The 9,756-nt window shown below is 38.8% G+C and overlaps 1 non-coding gene across 1 annotated transcript; it reads right to left on the bottom strand.

The window, feature by feature from the left end:
• Positions 1-9,445: 9,445 nt before the first annotated feature.
• trnas-gcu lies at positions 9,446-9,516 on the bottom strand. The gene has a single exon. It is a non-coding gene; the product is annotated as a tRNA-Ser (tRNA).
• Positions 9,517-9,756: the final 240 nt, after the last annotated feature.

Genomic DNA, 9,756 nt, shown 5'->3' with positions numbered 1-9,756 from the left:
ACTTCATAAATTTATGACTTGATTCTTAGATATAGTTTTAAACAAGAGTCTGCTGTAATTATGAGGCTATTCATAAAGATGTTTATTTGCTTTTGACATTGTATAGTTAGCAAAACATGAATAGTTTATATTTTAAAGCATTTTTAAACTGGAAACACTTGTGCATTCAAAAGGTTTGAGTGCACTGCACAATGCCATCATCATTAGTACTTACCACCTTTGTGTATCTTTGCAGGTGTCTGTCAGTAGGTGAAACTTTGCTTTGTGCAAATTGTCTGCTATTTTTGCCTACATGGGCCTGCACTTCAAAATTAATATACTTGGGAAATATTGAAGGTATGGAGAGTTTTTTATCAGTGCACAAAGTTTTTGTTAATCCATGTTTTCTGTTGCAAAAAATGATGCAGTGGCATTTTCTGTTTGAAGATCTCATTTGACTTTGTCTTATTTATAACAAGAGAGAAGTTTGGACTGCAGTGTCATGTTATTGGAAATGCCAAGCCGTGATTTTTAATTGCAGAAAACCTCTGCATTTCACACTCATTATATAAGATCTGTAATCAATTCCTCTGTAAAATGTACTGTTTTATCATAATGTGCCAACAAATGCCAGATTTATGCAGTCTGAAGCTTTGAACCTTGTTTTCTGCATTCTGAGCACCCTGTTGCATTTCCTTTTTTAAATCTGTCCTGCATTGCAGGGAGCTAACAAGAGATTATAGTAACCTCTGATGTCAGCTTTCTAAATCCACTGTCCTGCTCTGTTAATAGTTGTTATCAAACACTATACAGTAAAAGAACTTCATTCACTGAAAGCTTGTTTTATTTGGCTTTCTTCTACTTCTGGAGACACTTCTGAAGAGATGCTATCTTGTGTCGGAAAGCAATTAATTAAATGCAGTTATCACTTTATTAAACTATCTACAATTATTTGTAGGGTTATCTATTGAAACTTAGATATATGTTTCTAATTCTTTCAAAATGAGGAAATATATTGAAGTTGACATTTTTGTTTGGAGAATGCTCTTAAATCATTCTTTAGGATTGTGTCAATAAAAAAAATTCTATTCACTGCCCGAGATTTCAAAGCTTCAGTGAAGCGATAAAATATCAGATGACAGACAGTAACCCATGCTAAGCACAGTAGCAAGACAGATTCACATAAGTTTGAAAAGATCCGTGACTGTCACAGAATCCAGTGTAACAGCTTTCAATAGTTCCTCTGTCTAAGGGCCTCCACTGACCTGAGCTTCACTTGTTCTGAATCCCTTGAATAATATTCATGTGCATTGCTGCTGTGATTATTCCCATGTTATCCATCCTAATAATAAGCCTCATTCTTTTGTGTAGAGCAAGAAGTATGGTAAAGAGAGAGGTAAAGCCCACAAAGACTGCATACCAGTGTCAGATCTACAAGTCGAAGACACAGAAAAAAAAGTGATAAATATCTCATAGGGGAAAAATCTATTCTTTGTGCACTAAGGAATTTTGTGCTGAATAGACTGAAAGATCCATTGTGAAGAAAATACGAGGCATTGTTTCAAAACATTCATTGACCTGACTACTTTAGGGTTGCCAGATCTTAGGAATAAGTGTTTTAGTGCCTCGATTCCAATAGCACAGAGCTTGCTTGGGAAATTCAGTGAGACAATTGAGCAGCAATTCCCTGTGACCCTGTCTGTTCAATGTCAAATTTCTTTGGTAAGTCTAGAGATAAATGGGAGCTCAGTTATCAAATTGAAGCACTATATGTGAGCTAACAAAGCTAAATAAAAGACAAATATCAAATTAACAACAAGTTCTCATTTTTACTTTATAGTTAATTAATAAGCAAAATTCTAATTTGGTAATGGATGGGACTTCTTCCCTTCCTTTCTCTGGCAATAGGAGTGGTGATACCAGTGATGAAATAGAGTGAGAATGAAATCAATTTCTTGAATTTGAAATGATTATGTCCCAAATTTTAGATTTTAAATGTGACTTCAGAATCTGGTCCATGAGTGGTAACTACCGTATTTCCAAGTATTTGCATCTCATTTGAGCATCAACTCACTCCAGTTATATCAGACTTCTAATTCTCTTCTCTTTCCCCAAGCAACTAGATGGCGCAATTTTCCAACAGGAAAAACAGAGTAAGGACTGGGTAGCTACGACTCGCCAAATGTCTGTACCAGACATCTTCCAAATGCTTCTTTCACACAATGTTCCTACATGGTCCCTGCCACCGACCTTCTCACACACTTCATCTGCATAACTCAGCATTTGAAAACCACCAAATACACCAGACCATCAAACCAGCTCCCAGACCAACTCAAATATTACTTCAGGGCTTCAATGCTCAACGTTAGAGCTGATTGATACCTACAATTTGCAGGCTTTTGGCAGGTCGCTTAGCATATTGCGACAGCTGCTTATCTCACACATGTGAATCAATTTGGGAGTGATCAAAGATATTAATTAATTGGTGTCTTTTCATGTTGACAAAAGATATAGAATATTGTACACATTGGAACGTCAACATAAATGCAATGGATCTGTGCATTGGAACTGTCATAACTTCTTTAAAAAAACCTCTGTCTTCTTCTCCACCCACTGTTTCTTCACAATGGTACTGAGTTTAATGTAGCCATCATTGCAACAAACCATGGTGTCAGCAATAGGGTGATACACTTAAACTGATGGATCCTTGCTTGATCTTCTACTGTGGCCTAGGAAAATAAGAAGTAAAATGCAAAATAGATGCATTTATACAGGACCGTTCATTGCCAAGAATATCTTGTAACATTTTACAAATAACTGATGAAGTATTCCTTTTGGTTTAGTCATTGTCATAATTTGGGGAAATGCATGAGTATAATTACACAGGACATGATCCATGGATAGGTGGAACATAGTGACCAGATAGTCAGTTTTTAAGATGACCTAGTGATAAATATTGAGCGAAAACTCCATATTCAGCATATAATGATGGGATCTTTTATATGATTCTAAGAGGACAGACAGGAGCGCTGAAAAACAGCACATCTGGCAATTCATCACTCCCTGGATACTACTCTAGATTTATGTTAAGAATGAACTCATGATAATTTTTTTGAATAAGCTTTGCCTTGTTTTACAGGTTATAGCACTACAGCATTGTTGTTGCAACATTGTTCCAGGAGATGGCAGAATGAATCATTGGTTGTTTCATAGGGAGCAGACTTTGCCGATTTTCCTGTTAATTGTAGCCTTCTAGTAAATGTGTTTGCTTGAGACAACAGTGAATCTTCTCTCTTCTTTTTACAGCATGTAATACACTCATATTGTTTGCATAACACGAAATAATGGACATATGCTGGTTTTCATGTAAATGCAAAATAAATTCATATAATGGCTATAGTGCACAGACATATCCACAGGCCTAGGTGCAGCAAATGTTAGTGTGTGGACCAAGGTGTCAAATATAGGATCATAGAGCAGGTCATCTAGTCAGCTGTGCTTCATGCCAGGTCTCCCAGGGACTGTGCCCTACAGCTGGAGACCTGCAGCATTAAATTGTGCTCTACAGCAGAGCTCCTCACTGAGTCCGCGTCACACGCACCCTTCATTAGCAACACAATAATCCAACCCACTTGGGAATAACTGAAAGTTGGAACAATTTGGGAGCAGATGCAGAGTGCAGTAGATTGGTTTAGGTGAACCAGAAGTAGAAGAATAATGGTTGAGTGCCAGAGATTAGGATTGAGGGGTAGATGGAGAGTCTGTGATTTTTTTGTGAATTGGGATTTTGGCGATTTGCTGGGGAGCAACAGTGGTCCTGTGGAAATGGAAGGTGTCTGGAGATCTGATCAAATTAGGGATGTAAAAATGAAATTGTGACTGGCTATTAGCAGTTAGTCAGTGAGAGGGAATGAGAACAGTGCTGAGATAGGTATATGGAAGAGGGAGGAATACTGTGGAATGAGGGTCAGGTAATTATGGTTTAAAGGGGTTAGAGAAGAGAAATGGGAGAATATAATGGAGTTTGGCTGAATAAAACGCTCAGCAACTTTTACAAACCTGGAATCAACAAAAGCATTGTGGTGATTGAATGCAGTATTGAGGGATGGGACGCCGCTAAATGAGTGAAGAGATTACGGAGAGTTGGGGATCTTCATAATCATGACAATTATGTTCCCACTGTTGTACAATAATGGAATAAAATGATGCTTAAAGAATTGCACAGTCCTGCTTTATTTTGCAGATTTTAACCACTGCTGTGTTCATTGCACTAGGAAAATAGAGAACTAGTGCACAGCACAACCACAATCACCAGCATTGCTCCCTTACATGCTCTTTCAAGGAACTAATCTGCACAAGCATCCTTCACACCAACAATTCCCACCTTAACTGGCGCTTCATCATTCAAAATCTCAGAATTTACAACTGGTCCCAGAAGCTCATCTGAAATTGGGTCCCAGGCCTCATTTTATTAGTTTTGATGAGACACTAAGATCTATGTTGTATCTCATAAAGCAATTCACTTAACTTTGGGCTTGCTGCATTGCAGGGGATTAGACAGTGCTAAATGCAAGAAAGTTGCACCTAAGTAGGCTGAAGGTGTGCCTCAGAACTGAAATGGGCTTTCTGAAATTAGTATTCGTAAGAAAACTTCAGTGTGCTCTTTAGAGCTGGTGTTAGGTTACAGAACTGGAAACACCGGTTGGAGTGTACATAGATAAGGTGAAAAGGTTTTTTCCATATGGTGTGGTGGTAGGCCTCATTTTATTAGTTTTGATGAGACACTAAGATCTATGTTGTATCTCATAAAGCAATTCACTTAACTTTGGGCTTGCTGCATTGCAGGGGATTAGACAGTGCTAAATGCAAGAAAGTTGCACCTAAGTAGGCTGAAGGTGTGCCTCAGAACTGAAATGGGCTTTCTGAAATTAGTATTCGTAAGAAAACTTCAGTATGCTCTTTAGAGCTGGTGTTAGGTTACAGAACTGGAAACACCGGTTGGAGCGTACATCGATAAGGTGAAAAGCAAAGGTTTTTTCCATATGGTGTGGTGGTTGAAAATAAGGGGGCATATTTTTAAAGTGAGAGAACGGCAACGTTTTTACACAGAGATTGATTAGTCTGTGGAATGAGCTGCCAGAGGAAGTGGTAGATGCAGATACAGTTACAATGTTTGAAAGACTTTTGGATAAGTACATGAATAGGAAAGGTATAAGCATCAAATGCAGGAAAGCGGGACTAGTCTAGTTGGGAACATAATCGGCATGGACTAATCAGACAGAAGGGTTTGTTCCATGCTGTATGACTCATTGTCTTATTTGGCCACCAGAGCCACCCCCCAGGTTAAGTGTCATTTCTCAGGCCCAAATTCCCTGGACATCTTGTTCTTATATCCTTACTTCCCTTTTACCCAATTCCATTAACATAATTGTTCCATCCCAGTAACTCAAATCATAATTCCTCAAGATGCAGAAGCAACAGTAATTTACTCAATCTGAAGTTTATTTCAGGTAGCTCCTGTATCAACATGGCAACGCATTGCATATAAAGTCAAAGCATTCCTTGTAAAAATAGGTAAAATTCCTATTTATTTTCACCGCAGTGTCTCCAAATCACTAGCGTTTAACGTGACCTACAGCAATTGGCGGGATGTCAAGTCAGATCCATCATGTAAACAGAATGTGACTGTCCTGCTTTCTGACTGTCATTGCCTCAGGAAGTCTCTTCTCAGGCAGCCACATGGGATTGACAATGACTTGTTTCCATTCCAGCTCAATGTGTTCTGAGATGTCAAAGTGCTTAATGCATTGTCTGCAGACTCTGCCATATGGGGGGACTTGCAGTGCTTTCAGGCTCAACAGTTGAGTTGATTAGATGTATGTGTCAAAATTTACTGTCTCAATCAAATTCCTAACTCCCAAACTACCACATCCATTCTGTCCTTGGAGTACAGAGTAAAGATTTATTTGTTATGCTCCCAGGTGGTAGTAATATTCGACAAGTCAGTTTCTGGAGTGAAATGTGACTTGATAGTCCATAAGTTTTTATTTTGTTTACAATTTCATTGTTGTGGTAATCAATCATTGAACATCTCACAAAAAGCTTCAAGTCTTCTTAACAAAAAAAAGTTTATTTTCCATAAAAAAGGAAAAAAGTACCAACTGATTTATACTATGCAAGAACTAGTTGAAACAACCTTACAATAACTATCAGCCTTTTGTGCTCAACAACAGCCTATTGAAGCATCAGTGAAAGGTCACTCTATCTCTTTGTTCCGTGGGCATGGCAGTAGTTGTTTTTTTTTCTGGCAAATATTTGTATTCATTTGATGAAATATTTTTAGTCAATTTTTCTCCATCAAACCCTGGAGTAGATCACTAACTCAGATTACATAATTTGTAGTACGTATTTTGTAAACACCTACTTTTGACAGCCTTGTGGGGTGTCTTCCTCTCTGATACCTCAAAGCCTTTAGTTTCTAGAACTTTTCTATCAGTTATGCCTTTTCCTTACCATGTCTGGCCTAAATGTGACTCCAAACTTATAGCAGTGCAATTGACTCTTAATTGCCCTCTTGCCATTTAGGGACGCACAATAAATGCGAGCCTAGCCAGTGATACCAACATTTTGTGAATGAATAAAAAACAATCTTTCTGACCTGACTGATTTGAATATTTCAAACTGCATTGATGTTGTTAATAGGGCTTTTCCTCTCTTAAAGAGACCTACCAACTCACAAACTCTCTGGGTGCTTCTGTCTTTCTTATTAAAAGGAAACTGGTTGCCCCTGCTCCCCTGTGTCAAATGACATATAGTTGCAGGCTAACAACCACAGCTTTTCCTATTTTCTTTCATTGCTTTCTAAAGCACTGAACTATTTATGTCAACAATTTTTGTAGTGTCTCTCTTTAAAATGCATGTAGACACATTTCAGATAATTTGTTTCTACTCACAGAACTTGAAATACAAATCAAACTTCAAGCTATAAGTGGTTCTAACCACTTTTAAACCGAAATTTCCAAATAATAACATTCGTGTTACATCATTAACATTCATGAAATTATGATATTATAAAGTGATAGAGACTTTGCTGAAGATGTGAATATGATGGATTGATACCAAAACAGATAGGGCATAACTTTTAGGTAATATTGAACAGATGGGTCTATCCTGCGGAAAAGCATAATTGAGGGATAACCAAACAATGGCTTTGAAGACTATATATGATGATCAAGTAAACAAAGAGTTGTTTCCAAAACTGGGGTAACCAAAATTAGCAATTGTTCATATGGTCAATTCCGGTCAAAGATGACCCTCAGGATCTTAATGATGGCGGATTGGCAATGGTGAACATATAACAATTGGTTAATGTTGTACAAGGAAGCAGTTATTCTTGGTTAGCTGATGATATTACAAAAATGATGTCAAGTCACATGACACTCACTGTCTTCACTGGAGACTTATAGTGAAGTATGGATCTTCCCCCCTCTGTGCTGTAGGTTTTTATTCCCATTTTCCCTGGCCCATTGGGTTCACTCTAGATATCAATAACTCAAGACAGTTCTAACAATGGAAAATACTCTGTTCATTATGAAAAAAAAATTTGCTATGAAATGCTGCAAAAATCTAATCTGTACAATGCTTACAGTCACAAGTCAACCCTTATACGAGGACTTGTCCGAAAATCAGACGAGAACAGGTGATTCGACAACCCTGATTCAACTTCCAGTCATTGATCGATTAACCTCTTCTTCAAGCTAACTCAAGCTTTACTGTGAGGCAAGCTGCTTAACATTCTTTCTATATGAAGAAATGATGTATCTAACACTTGTGACATTATCCAGTCGTCAGCAAATGATCAGTTTAACCATTGGCAAACATCACAAATGTGTTACGTTTTCCATGTCTGCTTGATCAATTAAATCATTAAGACTTGATTGTGTCTTCTTGTAAAGAAGATCATTGAGTCATAGAGGCACAGAGATGTACAGCAACTTCAGTCTAACTCGTCCATGATGGCCAGATGTCCTAAATAAATCTAGCCCCATTTGCCAGCATTTGGCCCATATCCCTCTAAGGCGGAAGTGAGGACTGCAGATGCTAGAGAATAGAGTCAAGAGTGTGGTGCTGGAAAAGCACAGCAGGTCAGGCAGCATCCAAGGAGCAGAAAATTTGGCGATTCAGGCAAAAGCCCTTCATCAGAAATTCCCCATTTTCCAGCACCACACTCTTGACCCATATCCCTCCAAAACCTTTCCTATTCATATACGCATCCAGATGTTTTTTAAATGTTGTAATTGTACCGTCTCCACCACTCCCTCGGGCAGCTCATTCCATACACGCATCACCCCTATACGCAAAAAAGTTGCCCCTTAAGTCCCTTTTAAATCTTTCCCATCTCACCTTAAACCTATGCCCTCTAGTTTTGGACTCACCCATCCCAGGGAAAATACCTCATCTATTCACCCTCATGATTTTATAAACCTCTACAATGTCACCCCTCAGTATCCGACACTTCAGGCAAAACATACCCAGTCTGTTCAACTGCTCCCTATAGCTCAAACCCTCCAACCTTGGAAACATCTTTGTAAGTTTTTCCTACACCCATTCAAGTTTCACAACGTCGTACCTGTAGCAGGGACACTAGAATTGCATGCACTACCCTAATAATGGCCTTGCCAGTGTCTTGCACCACCACAACATGACCTCCCTACCACTATACTCAACACATTGACCAATAAAGATAAGCATATCAAATGTTTTCATCACTATTCTATCCATAAGTGACTCCACTTTCAAGGAATTATGTACCTACACTCCAATGACTCTTTGTTCAGCAACTCTCCCCAGGATATTATCATTAGGTGTATAAGTCCTGCCCTGATTTGCCTTTCCAAAATGCAGCATCTCACATTTATCTAAATTAAACTCCATCTGTCACTCCTCAGCCCATTGGTCCATCAGATCAAGATTCCTTTATACTCTGAGGTAGAATTCCTTTGGATTCTCCTTAGCACTATTGGCCAAAGATCTCTAGTCCTTATGAACTTTGACCTAAAATGTATCTTGTACTCACTGTACTCCATTTTTATGTCATCTAGTCAGCTGTATGATATTTACGCAGCACAATTTCATGATAATCATAAATTCAGATTAGATTCCCTTCAGTGTGGAAACAGGCACTTCGGCCCAACAAGTTCACACCGACCCTCCGAAGAGTAACCCACACATCCATTTTTCCCTCTGACTGATGCATCTAACAGTATGGGCAATTTAGCATGGCCAATTCACCTGACTTGCACATCTTCGGACTGTGGGAAGAGGACCTGGAGGAAACCCACGCAGACACGGGGAGAATAGTCAAACTCCGCAGTCACCTGAGGCTGGAATTAAACCCAGGTCCCTGGCGCTGTGAGGCAGCACTGCTAACCACTGAGCCACTGTGCCACCCCAAAAAGTGCTCCAATGCATTGGCCAGGAATCGAACCCAGGCCTCTCACATAGCAGGTGAGAATTCTACCACTGAACCACCAAGGCAACTTAATTTCATGGATAAAAAGTCCACATCATCACTTTTGATTCATTGTATCCGTTTTAAACAAAACTTCAGCTTTTCCAGAGTTACTGTGACAGTTTAATTCATTACTGGTGAGTTACAAAGCTTAATGTCAATAAATATGCACATTACTTCAGTCTAACAGAAACACTTTTAAAAACCTGTGACCCACTCCCAACGATTAGGTCATCATCAGTTTCATATGTAATTTCCTTCTCATT

The sequence above is a fragment of the Chiloscyllium plagiosum genome, chromosome 6 (assembly GCF_004010195.1).
Source record: "Chiloscyllium plagiosum isolate BGI_BamShark_2017 chromosome 6, ASM401019v2, whole genome shotgun sequence".
In the NCBI taxonomy this organism is placed as follows: domain Eukaryota; kingdom Metazoa; phylum Chordata; class Chondrichthyes; order Orectolobiformes; family Hemiscylliidae; genus Chiloscyllium; species Chiloscyllium plagiosum.
Note: the sequence above shows the minus strand (reverse complement) of the source record. Positions and strands in the feature narration are given on the sequence as shown.